Below are 22100 nucleotides of genomic sequence, written 5' to 3'. Positions count from 1 at the left end.
CATCCCAGAGACGCACCCTTATATGATCTGCCTGTAGTCTTTTCTCAGCTCCAGTCCATCAGTGCAGCGTAAGCAGTCAGAGTTAACTCTTTTATCCAAAGTGTGTCAGAAATTTCTTAAGAACATCTATCTCTTTGGCCCAGCCTCCGGCCTATATGTCCTTCAAGTTTCACTTTCTTATTTAGATTATGGTTCAACTGTGGATTTGTTCAAATATGCAAAAAAAAACCAAAAAACAGTTTCTCTAATATTGACCTGTTATTGTTTGATCTGTTTTAACTAAGGAGTTTAAATGTCCAAGTTCATTTGTAAGAAAAATAAGGTGATAATTTATCATGTTGGAGTTGATAGCTCATTAATTATTTTGCAAAAACCCACTTTATGCAGATACAGACACTTTTTCTATTAAAGTACATGTATCTACAAAACAAAGAGTAACACGTTATCATAAACCACAAATTATAGAGTAGTGAGTTACATCCAGAAAACAGCTAATGGATGTCAAGAGGTGTCAAGTGTTGGTTTTCGGGGTGTTAAACACCATTTAAATGCACATAAATCTATGTAAACTCATTCATCCAAAATCCTCATCATGGTTTCCTGTTTTTGTTTCTGTCACTGTGTCCTGTGACTGTGAGTTGACGTGACAATTAATTTATTTCAGACGCCACCATTGCACTTCAATCAATCACAAACTAAACAGATCCACACAGAAAGAAAATAAGTGATGATGGTGATTTTATGTTAATCAATAAGTCACTAATATGTCAGAACCTTTTTGTTTTTACCACAAACTCATAGCTTGGACCTGAAAATTGATTCTCCAGAGATCATAATGATCTCATAGGTTCAGCTGCTTTTCAAGGTACTTTAACTTGAATTGAAACCAAAACTGTGAAGTGTATCTTTTCTCACTTTTTTCTCTACACTTTAAATTCCCAGTTAAACTGTGACTAAATGTATTCAGTTTTTCACTACTAGTAGTTTGGTCCAAGCCATAGTCAGGTTTCTTGTCATTAAACTGATTTCTTTTATTATGATTATGATGATGCTTATTATTATCTTTATTATTATTATTATTATTATTATTATTATTATTATTATTATTATTATTATTATTATTATTATTATTATTATTATTATTACTGCGGCTCCATAGAAGCAGGCTTGGCAGAAACAGACAATCCTTTATAATACCATCAACCTTACATTCTGCCAGTCTTTCTCTTTGCCCCTCTGACCAACCAGATACTCACCATCCAGATTATAATAATAAAAAAAGATTAAATAAATAAAATAAAAAAAACCACATAAGCAAGCTAACATCAGCAGGCAACCAATCACGCAGGTTGCAGAGAAAAAAACTTCCTTTTGGTCTTTTTTACTTTGTCGGAAATTAAAGAACAAGAGAAAACTACTGCATTTTATAGCAAACCAGTTTAAAGTATATTTCTGTTTGTCCTTAGTATCATGTCAGGGGCCAGTAACCTGCCCTCCAATCTGTGCTGATTTACCACGTCCAGCTGACTAGCCATGTCCACTCGTTTGTCCCACCTCCCAGTGCCTCTCCTTCTATCTCTTTGCCTCAGCCTTGTACTCTCACTCTACTCTTCCCTTCCTCCCTCCACACTTCCTTTTGTCACTTTTTTTCATGCAGATGTTAGAAGGGCAGGATTGGCCACTTGCTGGCTCCAGCCTCTGGTGTCACAGAGGAGGGGCAACAGATGTTTAGCTCCATATCCATGTAGGCTTTACTAATTTGAGGGGGGGGGCAGACAACCGCTGAAAAACGAAGAAGAGAATGATTCAGATGGACGACTGACACAACTTTCTGCAAGTTCTATTTTTGCCTCTGACAAGCATTTTTGGAGCTTATCTTTGCTTCTCTCTGGCTCCCACTCTTCCTCCTCCTTTTTGAGAGAGTTTTGGAGCATGTTTAGCCGGGTGTGATGGGCGGGCAAAGCTCCAGGCAGATGTAAATCTGGTGAGGTTTGTTGGCACGGGGCAGACAGCGGAGGATGGAGGATGCTGCTGCTGCTGCTGCTGAAGGTGCTTTGGGATCTGTGCATATGCGAGGATACTGAGTGTATCAGGAGCCGGCTTCTTGGCCTTTCCACCTGCACGCAATGTCTAAAGTGCCCAAGACTAAAAATGTTTCCTGGGTGAGTACTGCCTTTCTGGCTGCTGATAGGGAGGAAAAGTGAAAGGAGGGAGAGGGCTGCTGCTGGATTACAAGAGTTTAATTTGAATGCTTGTCATTCTCATCAGTGCTATTTGCTCCAAAACTTGTATTTTATTCTTGTTTTCTGTAAGGACTACCATTAATTTGAAGTACAACATGGAATCCTTAATCAAAATACACCAAGTATTTTTGGAACAAATAAGAATATGCTAAAATAAGGATTCCAGATTGGAAACACAATGAATAAAACCCTTGTCTGGTATGCTTATTTTGCACATCTGCTTTGATATGTGCAACAGCTGTGCAGTCAAAACTAACCTAAAGCCATTTCTGCTCCTCTCAAGCCTGCTCAGTCAGTTGCATTTTCACTTGCATAAAAAAAAGGTTAACATCAAAGGTAATGATTATTCTGAATCGAATTAATACAGTTATTCTTAGGTTCCATGGTCACAAATTAAATATACTGAATGTGTCCACTGCCTATCAATAATGATTCTTTTATATTTACTATATTTTTGTGTTATTTAGACAGAGGCAGATGTGCAGTTTCCAGCTGTATGGACACAGTGCATGGCAGAGTGGTAGGTCAGGGTCTGGAGCCATGTCTGAAATTGTTCATGCCTTCTCTGGGCTGGCAACCCTGCCTGTCCCCAGCTGGCAGAACACACACATACACACACACTGGTTGTAAGAAGCTTAGGGACAAATTTTTGTTTATGAATGTGTGAGAACACGTGTGCATTTGAACATGTGTAGGACGGAGTGGATGAGTAGCAAGATGGAAAGCACGCTGTACGTATGTGTCGTTGTAATGGCAGAATAGTGGAACATAATCACATTAACACACCTTCAGGCCCAGTGACTCCATCATCAGAAGCTTTAAACTCAACCCTCATCCTCATCAGTTGAATTTTAGCCTTTTCTGATCAGTACTGTCTAGATATGAGGAATGTAGAACATATAACACTTAAATGTAAAAGGGAAATATGATGTGGTTAAGTTTTTCTGCAGATTAATATTGAGCTAAAAAAAAAAAAGAAAAATATTATTTGTAAATGTAGCTTAATTATTCTTCTCATGTTTTATCAGCAAAAGTGCTCTAACACAATGAGTTAGACCAAGAGTACATGTTCCAATAGATCCGTTCATTGGGACTCCGCCACATCCTAGCATCCAAAACTTATGTTATCACCACACACTGATGCAGAGCTGGGCAAAAGAAAAGTTGTTTCCAGAAACTGATGTAGGCTACAGGCATACTGCAGCCTCAGCAAGTCTCTGTCAGGTACCCAGAGGCTAGAACTTATGCCTGTATTGTTCCTCTCTCACGACCACCAAGTGGAGCTTCCTTGTTGAAGTAGGTCAGACACATGAGAGCATCAATGTCATGAATTTATTCATGAAAAGAGGGAAGGTTTTGCTTCATACATCAGGTTATTTCAGAACGCTACTTCCAAGAAGTGTTGAGTAGAGTGTAAATAAAAAGAGAACACAATGATTTGCAAGTTCTTCATAACCTATATTCAACTGAATACAAGACAAAATCTTAAATGTTCAAACCCTATAAAGGTTATTTATGTGTTTGTTTGTTTGTTTATTTTGCAAATATTGCTTAATTTAAAACTCGATGCCAACATGTTCCAAAAAAGCTGGAAAAGGGACAACAAAAGACTGGTAAAGTTGAGGAATGATAAAAAAAAAAAAAAAAAAAAATCCTGTTTTTAACCTTCCACAGGTGAATAGGTTAACTGGAAACAGGTGAGTGGGATCACTTAGTATAAGATAAACCATCTCAAAAAGCCTTTATTTACAAGCAAGGATGGGGTGAGGTTTACCGCTTTATGAAAAAAACTGTGCAAATAGTTCACAATTGATATTCCTCAACATTCGAGATTTCATCATTTATGGTCCATAATATCATCAAAGGATTCAGAGAATCTCTGCATGTTAGAAGCAAGGCCAAAGAAATAAACACTGAATGCTCATGACCTTTGATCCCTCAGGTAGCGCTGCATTAAAAACAGACATCATTGTGTAAATGATAATACCACCTAATATATAAAACTTATCACGTCAGAACATTTCAGGAAAACTTTGTCAGTTAACACAGTCTGTCACTAAATCTAGTTTACTTCCAAATAATGTTTACAAAAAAATACATCTAGAAGTGAAAGGTAAACCTACCATGTAAATCAACAACACCCAGAAACATCACCAGTTTCTCCAGGACCAAACTCATCTGAGATGGACTGATGCAACGGGAACAAGTGTGCTGTGTTGTGATGAGCCAAAACTTCAAATTGTTTTAGGGAACCATGGACGTGGCATCTTCTGGGCCAAAGAGGGAAATGATTATTGGCTGTTGTTATCAGCAAGAAGTTCAAAAGCCAGCATCTGTGATGGTCCGGGTGTGTGTTAGAGCCCATGTATGAAGACATCATTAATGCTGAATGGTTCAAACAGGTTTTGGAGCTCCATATATTGTGATCCCAGCAGCATCTATTTCAGGGAAGTTCCTTCTTATTTCATCACGACAATGCCGAGTCACATTCTGCAATCTAGACCTGTCACCCACTGAAAATAAGTAGCGCATTATGAAATGCAAAATACGACAATGGAGACCCTGGACTTTTGAGCAACTGAAGTTGTACATCAACAGGAACTGGAAAGAATTCCCTGTACTAAGCTTCAGCAATTAGTGTCCTCATTTCCCAAAAATGATTGAACTTTGTTGAAAGAATGTAACACGCTGGTAAACACACCACTGTCCAAGCTTGTTTTGGATAGTTTTGCAGGCATCAAATTCAAAATAAGTGAATACTTTCAAAAGAAAAGTCTGTTTTTCAGTTTGAACAAATAAAAAGCTTCTATTTGTAGTGTGTTTAGTTTAATAACAGAATACAGAGATTTGCAAATAACTGTATCTGTTTTTATTTACATTTTACACAACATTCCAACTTCATTGGAAATTGTGTTGTAAAATTACCAGTACCTAATGTACAAAGCACAATTTTTTTCTCTTTGTGTGAATAATTTCATGACATTGATGCGCTCATGTGTCTGACCTACTTCAACAAGCTCCACTTGGTGGCCATGAGAGAGGAACAATACAGGCATAGATTCCAGCCTCGGTACCTGACAGAGACCTGCTGAGCATGCAGTATGCCTGTAGCCTACATCACATGCAGGCAGCAGCCTTCTTTCTACCAGCTCTAGACCAGAAACTGCTGCCAAATCTGGCAAAGATTCTTTACCAGGACCTCAGTATTTTTTCTGGATTTTGCTCCTCTCTTCTAATCTTAGTTTGTTCCCCTCGCCATTTGTGGCTGTGTACACACTCAGTTTTTTTTGTTGTTTTTTTTTGCATTTGATGGCTGTATGGATTTTCTGGGCCTGCATTGCTTTAAGGTTGTTTCTTTTATAAATCCTAATGTTTTCCCACCTGACTGTGTTTGATTCCTCTAACATCTACATACTCTTAAATAAAACACAATCATGGATTCAGTTAATACTCCAATAGTAACATAAATACATACATTGGTTGTTTCATCATGTATGTTTCTTGTTCAGATGCTTGTTGTTCTTCTTCAGGGATGAACTTGGATGTAATAGTTCTTTTCAGCAGGAATGGTCAGACTGCTTTATATAACAACTTCACAGTTGTGCTTAGAGGGTCTCAAGTCTGTTTATGTTTGGTTGTGTTGCTGGAAGAGGTTTGAGGGGTCATGGAGCAGATTATAGGGGGATTACTGAATGGCCTGTTGGGCACAGGCTCAATGGCCCAAAGAGTAAAGAGGTATTTAGTTTAGAGTTCGTTTGAAGGGATTGTAAATATTTATTGTCAATCGATAAAAGCCACCAGAAGGACAGACTAAAAACAATTGTACAACGCAATCCTGTGACTCAATAGTACTTAAAAAAAAACTTGAAGTTACAAAATATAATCACTTAAATCTGCAATGAATAGACAGAGACGGACTTATAAAATCCACTGAGCATCTCCATAATTTTGAAAACAGAAAATAATCTAAAGTGCATCAAAATGAATCAAAATAACCGACATCCGAAAGAATTGATATAACCATAAAGAAGCGCACAGAGAAACTGACTCAGAAAAATGACAATGAGAATTAAAAAAAAGATTTTAAAATCCAGTGTTGGAAGTTGTGATAAACTTTGTTTGGAGCAGATATTATTAACATGCTAAGTCAACTTCAGTCCCTGATTTTAGTTTAGGCATGGTGACTTACAGAAACTTTCTGTCCCAGCTGACCAGTAGATCTGATGATGATGTCTGAATCCCAGTTGGGCCACAGATCAGGACATGTATATTCGCCTGTGTGCTCCAGCATGCAACTGCATGGACTATAGGTCCAGATGTGTGTCTGACCCAGAGGTCACAGCCAGGCCCGGCTAACAGACCCGCATTTTCTCTACCATTCTCACTTATGTAACACTCTCATCTGTGTCCCTCAACTCCCAAAGCTCTCCCTGGAGATTTTGGTACCACATTATATCGTCCATCTGCTGATGTCTTCTGTCTGGTTGTCCAGCTTAAAGGCCACAGGGACGAATGGGTCGTGCTTTTAAACAGTTGGAAAGCTGAGAGATCTTTTTAGTTTTGTTTTTACAAAATCTATTGTTTTTTTTTTTTGTTTGTTTTTTTTTTTTAAATTATCATCTCATAAAAAGGACAACTAAAGCGCTCATTCTGCAGAAGGGGGAGGGTTACAATGCCAGCAGGTGTTTTTTTGTTTTTTTTTTATCCCAGTTTCCAAAAAAAAACAAACAAAAAAAAAACATCTTTTCCACCATTTATTTTATGCTTATGAGATCAGATGACTTCAGTGTAGTTTTCATATAATATTTTTCACAGGACTTTGTGAATATTTACTACAGACACAATAAACTCCGTATCTGCATGTGTGTGAGATGAGTAGAAAAATCAGCTGTTTGATTTGTTTTGTGCTTTTTTGTTTTAAACCAGGACTTGTGTCAGGTTAGGGTCAGCCAGCATCTTCAACTCGTCAACATTTCAATTTGTGACACTTTCCTACTATATAAAATGTTAATCTTTCAAGTAATAAACATACGTCTTCCAAGGAAACTGTAAATGTGCAAATTTTCCACACAGGAGCTGTTTACCATGATTAGACGCCAGGCCAGGAGAAAAATCGTTTTTCGCATGAAAAACAAACAAACAAACAAACTAAAGGTTACCACACAATCGTGGAGCATCCCACCACGTGCAGTTGGTCTGCGTGTAACCTCAGCATACAGGAAGTAGCCTGTGGTGTGTGTGTGTGTGTGTGCGCGCGTGTGTAGCTGAGTCTAGGTGCAGTTTTTGTGGTGACATAATGACACTGATCCAGCGTGGTGAGAAAATCTCATGATTACGCTCTCTGGATGATGAATGCTTGGTTTATCTGTAGTTCTGTGCTGTAAATCGGGTGCACAAAGGCATTATGTCCTGCTTGCGTTTTAATTCCATCTTTCTTTGTCTGGAGCTACGCCAAAATGCTCTCATTTGTGCAGCAAAAACCACGGCAAGTTGTTTCGGATGCTCGAACACACTCATAAGGGCATCACAGGCTGTGAGGATGGAATCTGGTCAGTGAGGGGTTTCCTCATTTTTCAACGATTGGGACTCACGGGCAGCGCAGGCGGCTTGGATAGCCTCTTGGTGTGGTCGGCGCACGAGGTCAGACTGAGCGGTGTGCGGAGCAACAGATGCCATACTGAGAAATAAGCCTTTAATACCCATGCGAGTCAGGAAAGGGTAACTACATTCAATGCACTGTGCAAGCTTGAGTAGAACTCCTTGCGCAACTCATCCAGTCTCCGGTGCTGTCCTGTGCATGTCGCGCTTCTTTGGGAAATATCTCACCTTTACGCGCAAAACGTCTCTCAGAGAAGGGGATTTCTGTTGTATTTAACACCATCCTGGGATTGATTCACCTGAAAACCTTAGAGGTGAGCCAGACTCATGGCATGCTTGTCCATGCCTCAGTCACTGGAGCCAGGTGAACGGTAATTTCAGCTGCTTATCAGAGCCGCGGGATAACACAAGAAGAGACATTTAACCACCATGCCGCCCAAAAAGAAGGTAAAATACAACGTCGTCTTGTTTTTCACTTGTGTGTGTTTATGTGTGTGTGTTGAGCAGGAAGCATAGGAAAATGCACCATCTGTTGCATTGGGCGTTAATCCTTGTGTGAGGCCTTTCCACATCATTGCGCTCACTATAACGCGCATCCATATCCACATGCTTGTATCATGTCATGTCTTCAGCCAAATAACAGGCTTCAGTGGGAGTTATATAACTAATAGTCTGTGAAGATCAGATAGATTAAATTTCTTTTCCTGACTTTTTTCTTCCACATATAAGACGTTGACATGCAGTTAACTGTATGATACTTTTGGTTAGACACCTCACCTCAGGTAAACTGAAACATGTGATTAACTGGTTAATTTTCCATTTCTTTGTGATGAGTTCAGTGTAATATCAGCAGATTTAGTCAAGCTTCCCTTTACAGACACTGAACAAGCCATAGTTTTAGTGTGTGATTTTCTAAAATAGATTGAAAGTCATTTTATGGAATTCAAGTAATGTGTCCACTCAGGTTTGACTTAGAAAAAGAATCATGCTATTGCCATAAAACATATTAAAGCCACATGTAGCGGCGCGGGACAGTTTATACTTTATTGCAGCTGTCATCTGTGATATAATACTACAAACCACTGTTTTCCAAATATCAGTAAAAATCAACGGAATAAAAAAAATGAATGCATGAAATAAGAGAAGCATATCTATCTCCAAAAAAAGTTTCTAAAGCAGCTAATTTAATGGATGCATTTGAGTTTTTAGCTTACTGTTACAGCTTGTTGTAGTGTTTGGTCCTAAGTTTTGCTACCCAACTACTTTTAACACAGGCAGAAAAAGCTATGAGAAGACCAGAGACAGTCGAATGTTTCACTCAGGTGTTTGTGGAGACAGAAAACAACCAAAGGGCAGATAAAGGACTCCCTGAAGACGTGATGCGATTTCTGATGAGTCAGTGAAACTACTCGCCCACAGGAACCACAGTGGATATAAGCAGCCTGTTTCATCCACTAAACAAATTAAAGACTAATGACTATCTATCTATCTATCCATCCATCCATCCATCCATCCATCCACTTTACAATGCCCACACTCTTGTCCAACAACAGCTGGCAGCAGAGTTGAATGGTTTTCTTGTGTGACACAGTTTGTGGTTTAACACAAACTTGCACGTACCAGTTGTGCATCACATTTGACAATGTCACATGTTGCGGAGTACCAGCAGGTTACAATTACATGTGATGAATGTTGTTTTTTTTAAAGGCTTAAAAATGTTAGCTTGAATATTTTTTTAGTACGTTTTGTGGATTTACTAATGCAAAATATAAGCAGTGCATGTTAGAATTTTGAAAGGGAAAAATAAGCATAAAATGTAATTGTAGGCCTAAAAATTTTGTAATTTCAGCATTTCTTTTAACTTCAATTATGAGGAAGTCTGTGGAAAACTGTCATTCTTAAACATCTGAGTTTGACACTTTGTCGATAAATTATGAACTAAAAAATTGCTGTTTTAATGACTATTCTAGGGCTTACACTGAAGTATATTCTTCACACAGTACACCCACATGAATAGGTGTATTTTATGTCCCAAGCTATTGTGATGTTTTGTTAGCATCAGCAGTCAAAATTAAGTAAGTGTCACAGTAGAAAGTGTCCCATCCTTTGAAACTACTTGTATTCTCCATGTTTCACTTGAAATGCTCCAGCGGTCTAATTAATACAAAAAAAAAACAACTTACTGGCAGGAGAGGCTGTGGTGGTTTGAGTCACAGGACTAATTTTTCACCTTGTTTGGCCTTATCAAAAACACATTTGAAACCTATTTAAATTATACTTTTACTTAAGCTTTCAGTCACAATTTTGTGAGGTTTAGGGACTAAACTGACCAGGAAAAGACCAGGATTCAGTCATATTTATATTTACCTCAGAAAATGCTCTGATTTCACAAAGGGACATGGCATTTTTATTTTCACACTGTCCTGTTTCAAGGCATTTTAAAATGGATACAGAATAGAGCTGCTTTGTTATCACAAAAAATCCCATTTACAAAAATTTGGGGTCAATATTTATTATTTTTTGGACATTTATTCAGTCATTTAACAGGATGTACCAGTGGCAGCTTCGCTAATTTACAGTTTGGGTCTGGAGCAGAGGTCAAATCTCCCTCTGTAAGCATGGCTGGGATGGACTGTGGTATGAGGACAGATGTGCCAAAATATTCACCCCTGCTGTGAAAAGCAGAGTGTTTTTCACAGCAGGGGTGTTTATGACGGCAGAATGGCAGGCAGGCCTGATGTGACTGTTTAGAGCAGAAGGACCGACGACAGCTCTGTTGCTTATTAATAAGAGCAAGAACAATATAAGCTTTCATTTTAGTCTACACAAGTCTTCATTGTAGACCAGATTTGGGGATATTTAGATATTTTGCGTGTGGTTTTGCCCCACGTGTTTGGTAGTTTATTTTCCTTCTGTTTCTCAGCTGCTGAAAAAAAGCGAAGCAGTGTGGTTGTGTCGAGCTGGTGCTTTAAAATTATAATCAAAATAACGGCAAAACTGGTACTTATTATGTAGTTTTCCATGTCAGGACTGAAAAGATTACAAGCAGGAAGCAAACTTTGTATACTTCTGGTAGACGTGAGTACGTCACGCTCGCCCCCTGTCCAATCAGAAGCCTTCCCAACCTGCCGATCTAAAGCGGAATTAACTAAGGACGTGTTTCCATGTAAACCTTAATTCAGAATTATTATTTCCATGTAAACTCGTAGGAGAATACGTTAATTTGGAATTGTTTTATTCCAAATTAAAAACCATCATGCAGCCGCACCCACTGTCCACACCAGTGGCAGGGGTCTGCTTTTGGTATGTGCCCACATTTTCCCCGCGAATGCCACAAAAGTATCTTTGTAATTCTGAACAAACGACGAAATAGTTTATTATATGGCAGAATAATTTAACTAATTATTTTTTTAAAAATAACCAGTTTTGTGATCATTTGGAGCCAAAATCAAAATTAAAATTTGATACATTGCACAGCTCTGATTAAGAATCACATTAACTGTATGGAAGTGTAATGATAAGACATCCCAGAAGCTGGACAAAAGAAACCCCATCGTGACAGCCCTCTCTGTGTTACCTAGAATAGGAAAAGCCTCTTAAGTAGTGGTTAACAGGGAATTACATACCTGCTCTGCTCAAGGAGGAAGTAGAGCAATAAGATTTCAGAGCTGTCCAGAAGAAGCTGGACAGAAGAAGCTTCCAGAAGATCTCTCACTATGTTTGTTTCATCTGCAGTTAGAAATCTTTCCACGTAAACATCTATCTTCTTCATAACTGGGATTTTTTTTTTTCAGACATTCAGACACACTTCTGTGCTTTCTCCTTTGGGGTGATAGTCAGTTCTAGTGACAGATCAGTTGGGAAAAAAGGGGCAAATGATCACAACATGAACGGCTGGCATTTTTTTTTCTTTCTATAATCCCATGCTCACTCCCCCTCCCTCCCAGATACTAATAATGTTGCGTTATAATGCCATGCAGTGCTGAGAGACTTCTATAGATGAAATGTATCTATTGCAGGAGTCAGGCAAGTCGGGAATTAAGTCATAGCAATACAATTAATGCAGCGCTTGTATCTCTTTCTGACAGTGGAGCTTGAGGACAGTCTAAGCAGCAGTGTTGGCTGTCTGTGAGGAGTTTGCATTTGTCTCTGTCTCTAAATCCTGGATTGACGCATGCTATCTTAATCTCCTTACTCAGAGACAATCATGACCCAGAGAGAGGGAGAAAGAAAAGGATCCAGATACACAGAGCTTTCTCTTCCCATTTATTTTCAAGTTCAGTTTCTGCTGCTTCTGCTTGTTTTGTGACTAATACATTTTTTTTAGATAAATTTGTTGTTTTCAACTGTAAAATGGTGATACATATATTGCTTTTACATTTGGTTCTACTTTGAAAGGCAAAGTAGAAATAGCTAAATTAATCACAGAGGAAATGTTATCTCCACTCCAGGTTATCTCTCATTCTTCGGGAGCAAGAATAAGAGTGAATGTACACTGTGCTATCCTATGCTAGGTCATTGTTGTAAATTAAGTTACCTGATTAAATAAAAGGTTATTTATAACAAAAAATTTTTATATTTTTAAAACTTGAACAAAGTAAAGTTTTACCAAATTCTCAGTTTCAAAAAGTTCACCCAGTCCATTTAAAAAAGGAATAAAATACAGTTGTTGTAACATCATCAGTTGATTTGTTGATTCCTGTTTTACAGTAAATAATTAGGTTTAGTATTTTTATTGCCTTCTTGGTTTTTGGATTTTCTTGTAATCAAAGTGGCTTTAAAGCTGCTTGAAAACAGGTAAAAAAAGATACAATAAAAAACAGTCATAAAACAGGTTTTAAGACTTTGGCACCTCCTAACAAAAGTTAAATTAGTCTCCTTCTTTCTTTCTGTCTCTTCTTTGCATGCTCTCTCCAGCCAATAAAAGTCAGTCAAATGTCAAAGCTTGTTTTAAGTCTTGATCTGTCATGTTCTTGCTTTTTTCCTCTGCTTCCTCATATATATTGTCCTCTTTTGTTTCTTTACTGAGTTAGTCATGGTGCACATTCAAAGAGGCCAGTGTGTTGATATTCAGTATCTAGTGCTTATATCCTTTAGGAATATAAAGGCTTGTCACTGGAGTGGTACTGCTGTACACTAAACATCGGCTAATTGTTTGTAGTCTTGTAGTTTTTATCTCATAAAGACCAGCATTGTTGCTCTAGGTGCAGTCTTGTTGTCCAGTTTAGCAATCGCTGCTATGTATTGTTCTGTAACACACTGACCTAAAAGCCTAACATTTACTGTCACACAATCTTTTATACAGTCCAGTCCAAGTTAGAATGGTTATATTGAAAAATTGACATCTACAATGACTTCTACATGAGCAATACCAACAAACATATGACTCCCTGGACTGCAGTAAATAGGAGCCTATAATCTTTTTTTTAAAAGAAAACTTTTTCTTGAAATATGAGGAAAAAAAACACTTGTATGAAGGTGATTCTCTACTGAGAGGAGTTTCTGTTTCCATACTTGTTTTACAACTATCCAGCATGGTCAATATGCAGAGCTTTAAGACGCTATACGACAATATTTGTTTAAATTTGGCAAGTCATAATTACAGATAATGTAATGTACAGGTAACCACATGTTGCATGTTTTCATAATATTGTGTAGCCCAAGTGCTGGATGCAAACACTTGTAGGCTGCTACAATTGTCTAAGCAGCGGACTCCTAAGTGGTTAGACCTTTACCGGAAATTATGCGCTTGAACAAAGCTTGAGAAATTTAAATCATAAATGCATTTGTAACATATTTACTGAGATAATCCATCAAGAGGCAGAGGCAGTTTTCCTTTCACTTTTATCACGTTTCCTCTGACAGCCAGATGTGTTTACCTGGCTGGCTATTAGAAAGCATGTTAGTTTAAGGTAAAAAATGTTCATTTTAAATACACAGAACTTATACTCTGCTGTTATTTCTGTATAAAGCAGAACACTTAATGCAATAATGATCATTATGTCAGAACATTGTTTATTCACTCTTATGTACATATATGCTGGTAAATATAATCCATACACTACTAGTCAGTCAACATTTAAGATCTCAAATGTGTTTCTTGTTTTACATGATTCAGCTACTCATGACTCCAACTTTGGCTAAAACTAGTCAAGCTTAGATGACATCCAGCAGACAAAATCTTCTCCGCTTGTGTCTTCTTTTTCTAAAACAATGTGCTAAAAGTTGAATAGCAGTGTTCTCAGTTTTTATTTGAACTTCTGAAATTGTGTGTTTATGTAAATGTCTATACATTAAAAACAGAGCAACTACAAAGCAGTCTTTTGTCAACTTATAGGTATTAGACCAATATATAGTAAGTAGTACATGTTATTTTGAGTAGGATTTTAACAAGTTACCAGCACAAGGTAAAACGTTACACTCAAAGATTCAATTTCCTCTCCCTATATGAGATGAGAGCTGTAACTTCTTATGGTAAAGTGGGAGGTGGTACAAGCTGGTCATGGAACCGTTTATTATGTAATTTTCCCCTTTAACACAAGCTTCCAGCATCCATAATAAAGATAAGTCATATTAACGTACTGTATACTATAATTTACATTTGGTATGGTACAGATTTAATGTCTCTTTTAATCCGTAAGACCTAAACAGCTGGGATGCAGCTTTAAACCCCACAGACAGAGGCTTGTGCCAAAGTAAAGGTGGCAGTGCCAGCCCGCCTTATCTGCCCTATAGTAGCATCAGTCAGAGGGCACGGAGCCAGCGTCTTTCAGACAGATGATGCAGAGCAGCTGATCAGGCTCGGCTTGGAGAAAAGTGGATTGGAGCACACGGTGCATGAAAATCAACAGACTGTTAAAGGCCAAGAGACAAAGTTGCAAAAGAAAGAAAATACATCAGTTTACAGAATAACTGATCAACATACGTGAGCGGCAGATGAGCTGATAGAGGTTCAGTGTAATCAGATCAAATTCCAGTATTCTTCAGCGATGCGGAGAGCCAATAGACAAAAATACTGGAACTCCCGAACACCTGGGCTCAGTGCCAGCTGCTCATTGGTTGGAGGTCAAAGTTAGGTTAGTGATCTGGAACATGTAAATAAAATGAATTTATAAAACGGACAAATAAATAAAAATTACTGGGGAAGCATTAGCAAGGCCCTTCACCTCCAGCTGCTCATTGGTTGGAGGTCACAATTAGGTTAGTGATCTGGAACATGTAAATAAAATGAATTTATAAAACGGACAAATAAATAAAAATTACTGGGGAAGCATTAGCAAGGCCCTTCACCTCCAGCTGCTCATTGGTTGGAGGTCACAATTAGGTTAGTGATCTGCTACATGTTAATATATAAATTAATAAAATGGACAAATAAATAAAAATTGACTGGGGAAGCATTACCAAGGCCCTTAATCTCCAATGGCTCATTGGCTGTCAAAATATGACAACTAACTACTTTGTTGTAAATCTAGAGGTGAGCAAAATGCAGCCTGATTTCCATATCGGGATTAATGAAGTAAAAATGATTATTATTTTTATCATGATTGCTCACTTCAGCTAGCGCAAACCGATGAGATGAATGAAATCAGCAGTTGTGGTTTAATTTTAACTGCATCTACCTTAATACCATTTAGTTTTGTTCTCTTCTTTTAGTGGATGTTATGATGTCATGATATGTTATGTTGATGATGATGTTATGTTATGGAACTTTTGAAAGTTTAATGATGAAAATAAAACTACTCTCTTGTACAATATTTACAGTATGAAGTAGACATAGGAGTACCAAACTGGGAGAATCAGGCATGATTAAGAATGTTCTGCTTCTTCAGCACCGTGATACCCCCCATCAGTAAGAAGGATTTTCATTCAGCTTCTACCAGATGATGTATGGTCGAGTTTAGATGTGAGTTGCTTTTGATTTCAATACATTTTGGAGATGTTTAGTCATTTATTTGTTTTTTTAGGTTTGGTTAGTGTTTGCATTTAGTATGACTGTTTTATGGTTTCCCTGCATGATGCGGAAGTAGGTGAGGGTCAGATTTCATACGGAAAAAACGACTTGGATATCAGCGGAGTGACATGCAGACGTCACATTTTCCTGCAGTGTAAAATCATTCTATATGTGCTGCTGTCACACTAATTTTGACGAGTCATTATTTAAATTGTTACTGTGTTAGTAATAACAAACATACTGGTAAGTTAGATAAGTTTGGGTAAGTTGGGGTGTTTTCCAATGCCGTGCAACCCACAAGATGCGTTAAAGTATCTGTAAATGTGAATGTATTTCTGAAATGTAGTTATATTCTGTGTGGTAGCGCTTTATTTCTGTAAAATAGTTCAAAAACTGATCCTATTACTTCTGAATCATATTAAAGACCTTTCACAAGTCAGATAAGTGTCAGTGAGCACCTCTGCAGTGAGCTTCTGACATAATTTCCAACCTGACCCCCTTATGATTTAATTTATGTGGATCTGTCAATTAATTATTTTTGGATTTCAAGTTGATTTTTAATCTACTTCTTAATCTTTATCAAATCTATGATGAAATAGATCTATAGTGAAGACAAGGATTTCTCTCTGCATAGTTCTGAGGATCGTGTCTTACAAATTATAATAGGAGATACCGTTTCATCACTGGGTTTTATTTATGCTTAGGTTGTGATTTTTTTCTCAATGGTTGCTATGGAAACGTCTTTCCATTTGTAGAATGAATGTGCTGCAGGAATAGCGACCCTAATTGGTAACTGCAATAGATGATTTCTAAGACAAATTAGGAATAAGAAGATGTTGTTTCTTTCAGATGGTGCAGGCTGTTTCTGCCACAGAGAGAAGACACTGTTTCTTCTCAGTTACTGGTTTATATTCGATGCCAGCAGAACAGCAGTCGTGTTTATATCTATTGGTCTGATTTGTTCTGCAGTTTTTATCATCAATCACTGTAACCATATTGATAAGGAATATAGTCTGATTACTAAAAATTATACAAATAATGATAAGTTAGCTTAATATGGAGGGGCGACATGTTCAGTTTTTTGTTAGTTTTTTCTCATATTGGTGAGTATGCTTCAAAATGTGCCATAAAAACTGAGTTTTGACATAATCAGAAGTTTAGATTACACTGAAAAAGATGGAATATTTTAAAATATTGACTTTTCTTCCCATCACAGTTACAACTAAGAGAAACAACTCATGCAAAACCTGAAAAAAGCCATAACATCAGGGATTTCATTCCTACACAATTATGTTTTATGAAAGAAAAACAAGACAGGATTATGTGTAGAGCTAATTTTTATTAAGGGACTCTCATAAAATGTACAAGACATTTCCAGATGAGCGTTTTGTTAGCAAATCTGATATGAATGAACATATGAATAATTGGAACCTGGAGTTTCATGTAAGTTTTACATGTTAAAATCACCTGTGAGCCGTCTTTTTTTTTTATCTTCAAAACTCATCTTCCCACAGGTAGCATCAGGTCTGATATATCTCAGGATTTTTACTGAGAACAGTGGTATTTTACTCCCTCAAACACATCTCATATGCTCATTTCTAAATATTTTCCTGAAAGGTCCTGTAATATGCTAAATTCACTTAAGAAAGGTTTTCTCAGTCATGCATCCCTATTGTCTGTGTGAGAGACCCAACAATGAGAAAATTCTGTCATATTTCTCGCTTGCTCCACTTTTTAAAAAATGTGTTTTAACAGGTGAGTCTGAGATCTTTCCCTTACAACGGGAAATAACCACTCCACCTAGTGTTGGATACTGCCATTGACACACAAGCTGAGCCTACCCTCTAAAATCACCAAGTGGGCGCCAGCAAAAGAAGCATGCTCTCCCTAGAAGGGGCAAGGACGGGCACAGCTCATTAAGATTTAAAGGTTCTGACACAGAAACAGCCCGTTCTCAGTAGAGCTCACTAGAACCATTTTAGGAATGGCTGAAATTAAAGGACCAAGACTGAATTTTGGGGTAATACACTTTAAAAACAATATTTTTGGGCTTCGGACATCTTTATCAAAATTGTTGAAAAAAATCTATATTATGGGATCTTTAACAAATGACAAAGTTCTTCAAAGCAAGTGTGGGCACAGATGGCATCCTTATGTGCAGCACTTCCAGACGTGAGGTCTAATTATTATTATTATTATTATTATTGTTATTATTCACCTGCAATGGACTGGCGAGCTGTCCAGGGTGTACCCTGCCTTTCGCCCAAAGACTGTTGGGATAGGCTCCAGCTTCCCTGTGACCCTTCATCGGATTGGGCGATTAGGACAATGAATGAATGAATGAATGAATGAATGAATGAATGATTATTCACATGAAATCAGCTTTGAAACAGTCAACGGATCTATTGAAGGAGAGATATTGATTCCCGCTGACTTTAGACAAGGAAATACCAGCCACTGTACAGCAATAATACCCAGATCCAAGAAATAATACATGTAAAAACATTGAAATATACCACTTAAATTATCTTCAAACTGAGTAGTTTTTCTGCATTTCTTCAGCACCAGGTCCACAGTTCAGTTTGTACTGTGGGGGATCTCAGTGCTCCAGGCCAGCTGGCTGCTGGTATCACAGTAGCTTACATTATATCAATGTAGGGACAGCGTCCATCTCCCCAATCAGAAGCTTCTTTCCTAATGCACTCCCTTGGCACTTGTCAAAAGAGCTGTGTAAACGATTTTGAGCAGGAGTAGAGTCACCTTCAGGTAGTGCATGAGAAAGCCAGCCCGCCTTTACGTTTTCCACATCATCCTTGTCCTCCAACTTTGCTTTGCCCACCCTCTGTCACATAATCATGGTAATTGGCTGGTGGAGAGCTGGAGGGAGGAGCACAGGTAACAGGGTTAAATGTAGAAGGATTTAGATGACAGAATATATCAGGAAATAAAACTTAAAGGGAGATGTTTTGGACTGTTTTACAGAAAGAGGATTTTCTGTCTTAGTTAAAAATGGAAATGTCACCTAAAGTAGTCAGAGAAGATGCTTGGTGAAGCAGTAAAAGTTGTAATTATTAAGTTTATTTGCCAAATGTTTTAATCTTTGTTATTATCATGGCCATAAAAAAGTACGATTATAAAAGAAAGGAGAAGAAAGTTAAGGTAACTTTGTTTTTTATCCAGTTTTCTCCAGTTGATTACCCAAAAACTCATTGCTTATGCTGGTGATAAAGAATACCTGATGACAATAAGACTCAATAAAGAAACAGCGTGACAAACTATAATTAGCATTGTTTGGATCAAATCTGTTGTGAGTTTGCGTTTGAAAAAGCAGCTTCAGACTGTTTTGCGAAAAACCACTTAGGTTTGAGTCATTTGAAGCATTTGGGACGCAACGCGGTCCAGAAATATTTGTTTTTTCTTTAAATCCTTGTAACACAACTCCTTATATTTCAGAAGTTCTTTTGGAGTAAGATTAATATATGATGTGACATGCAGAAAAATATAAGGAGTCATGTTGTTTTTGCAATGCTTTGTTCCTGTTTTTAGTCAAGTTACCAAATTATTTTGTAACTTGACCGGGGTCCTAAATGTTTAAACTACGATATGTGGCACCAGTCAGTGATGATACTGGAAAAGTAGACTGGACCTGCAGAAAAAGTTGCAGTGGGAAGAATTCTCTGTTGGATTCTCAGGATTAATGTGGGCTGTTCAGGCAGAATAAACGGGTTGATTGAGTATCTAATGGCTACGTCACTGTTTTGATAGTGTTTTGCCAGGCAGTTATAGACAACTATTTTATCAAACTGCTGACAGTATTTTATGATAAAGTCTTGTACTTTATGCTTCTTCCTTCAACAATATCTTGGTTTTTAGAATGGGTTGTTTACAAAACGTACGCGGCTTCCTGAGATGCCCAGGTCAACAAAACCAGTACCTAAAGAGTGCCATAGCTACACACACTATGAATGTTTTTTCTTTTTTTTTTTTCTTTGTTTATTTGCTTGCATTTTTTTGTATATCAAAGTAAAGTTCACCTGCAGTATCTTGGCATTGTTTAGTGATTCAGCGGGGGCGTTTTGTACTGTTGGCTGGGTGACATTGGCTTGCAGGAGAGGCGGGTGCTGTGCGAACAGATGTCTACACCAGGCATGGGTAAACAAAAACCCATGCCTGGGCATAATTGTGCCCCCAGGAGATTTACTTCCTCTTCTCTGATTCCCTTCTCATCATATTCAGTTTTGACATTAACTCTGCAATATTTGCACATTCCAGTTAGCACCATCTTCCCAGCTTGTCAAATTCTCATGTTTTTTCCTTCCTTCCTTGCTCCTATTATGTTAATTAATTAGCAGTTTATGTATATTTACTTTCCCCTCAAAACAGTTTTTCTGTTTTTTTCCCTTTGTTTTGTTTTCTTTTTACTTGCACTTTAATGTACAACAGCATACACATGTTGTATTTTACATGGGGAGGAAATTAAAAAATAATAAATGTCAATGCTGGAGAGGTAAGAAACCCAGGGAGGGCTTATCATAAACCTAATCATATTTGGAAATAAAATATATATTAATTATAAGAAGGGAGATGGTAGATGATAGTACATAGATAGCATAACAAATAAAGTAACTAAACTTAATAATTAAGCAATACAGCTGAAGAGAAAAAATACAATGGCAACAGAATAAGACAGCTTTGCACAGTCCCAATGAGCGAAGATGCTCTTTCAGTTTCTATTGATGAGGGTGAGCTCTTTCTTAGGTAGATATACTTGTTCCATTAAAACACTTGTATTTGATGGATAACTGACCTCTGGTGGTCCGACAAAGGGGAATATGTATAGGAGCTTAGATTGTCTAGTAGTTCAGGAGTGCATGTTTGAGGTATTATGAAAGTAATGTTGAAACTAAAGTAGAAGTGTTTGACCGTGATACTGAACCTTAAAAAGAAACATATATGCTTCCACAATGAGTCAATATTAAAAAAAAAAAAAAAAAATCAAATTAAATAAACATGTGACCGTACACAGAGCACTAATGGCCATTCTGATAAAAACTTTTCTGAAATAAATGGAGTTTATGAAGTATTGGCCCGTACAATGTTGCAGTAGGTAAGATATACTTTTACAGGTCAAGCAGCAAAGCAACACCAGCTTTGTTTCCCTCACATATTTTTCTTTCATTTTTCTCACTTTTTCTACATTTTCTCTTCAAAACATGAAACTTGCTGTATGAAGGTTTGGCATGTTTCCACATACTCAGCATCTCCAAAACGCCTTCATTCGGGGTCTGCATCTATACTTGCAATAAACATGTCCTTACATTTGCTCATTTTCTCAACATGGAGTTGACATTGGAGTCAGAAAATAACTCCAAACCCACAAACCCTTATCTTTATGAACAGTTTCTTTCTTTCTTGAAAATGATGACCATACATCTCTTTTCTGGAGATTTTAGATTCCAGCAACTTGTTTAAATTTCACCTCTTTCTGGTTTATGTAGTAGGCCTGTGTTGCTCTGAACAGCTGATTCACCCACTCTAGATTTTAACTGCAACCTAACAAGCAACACATGTACCAGCTGTGCCTGCATGTTTATGTTCAGCTCACTGCATTTCAGATCTTGTCAGAATCTCCTGGCTGCCTTCTATGTGCTTTCAGCCTGTCTCATTGGGATTGTTTCCTTCTGATGGAAGTTTACATATCGTGGGAACGCAACTGTTACTAAAACCATATCATGTTATAGAAAGAAAAACCTGCTCACCCCCCCCTTTTTTTTTTTTTTGTAAATGATCAAGTTTTTGTTTTTATTTTTTGGTCTTTATTCCTTATTTTCATCTATCCTTGCACATTTATTTGTCTGCTCATCGCTTCACTTAGACATTGATGCTTCCACCTACTTCTCTCCCAAACTGTTGTATTAGAGTCTTTCAGACCTAAGTCCACTGGTATACAGTAGTGGTCCGTTACAATCCATCATTTTAAGTCTTTAACTACTATCAGGCATCATAGTGTGCACTTATAAAGGAAAGGATAGAGGGAAGCATTTATATTCAACAAGTGTATTCTTATTAGCTCCATGACTGAACTTAAGAGTTACCTTGTCTTTGAGCAATATACAAGTTTAGCTTTGTAGCAACTGTAGCGACGACACTTTTCTTCTGCAGTTTTTCTGGGGAAGAAATCTGCAGCATTGTTAAGACTATAAGCCAGGGTTGTTGTTAAATGAACTCCAGTTGTCGGGCTGTGCAACAACATGCTTTGCAAGAAAAGAGTGTGACTTTACTTATATGTTTAAGCTAATCTCCTGTGG

At 37.5% G+C, this 22100-nt stretch overlaps 1 protein-coding gene across 2 annotated transcripts in view; it reads left to right on the top strand.

Annotated features, from left to right (window-relative positions):
• The window catches only part of cacnb2b (calcium channel, voltage-dependent, beta 2b), a gene marked incomplete at both ends in the record, with an annotated part of 38883 nt that overhangs the window by 5319 nt on the left and 11464 nt on the right, over positions 1–22100 (top strand). The window lies entirely within an intron of this gene.

This window comes from Telmatherina bonti (assembly GCF_933228915.1).
Source record: "Telmatherina bonti genome assembly, chromosome: 7".
NCBI classification, from domain to species: domain Eukaryota; kingdom Metazoa; phylum Chordata; class Actinopteri; order Atheriniformes; family Telmatherinidae; genus Telmatherina; species Telmatherina bonti.
The sequence above is the reverse complement of the archived record's forward strand: the minus strand, read 5'-3'. Positions and strand labels throughout refer to the sequence as shown.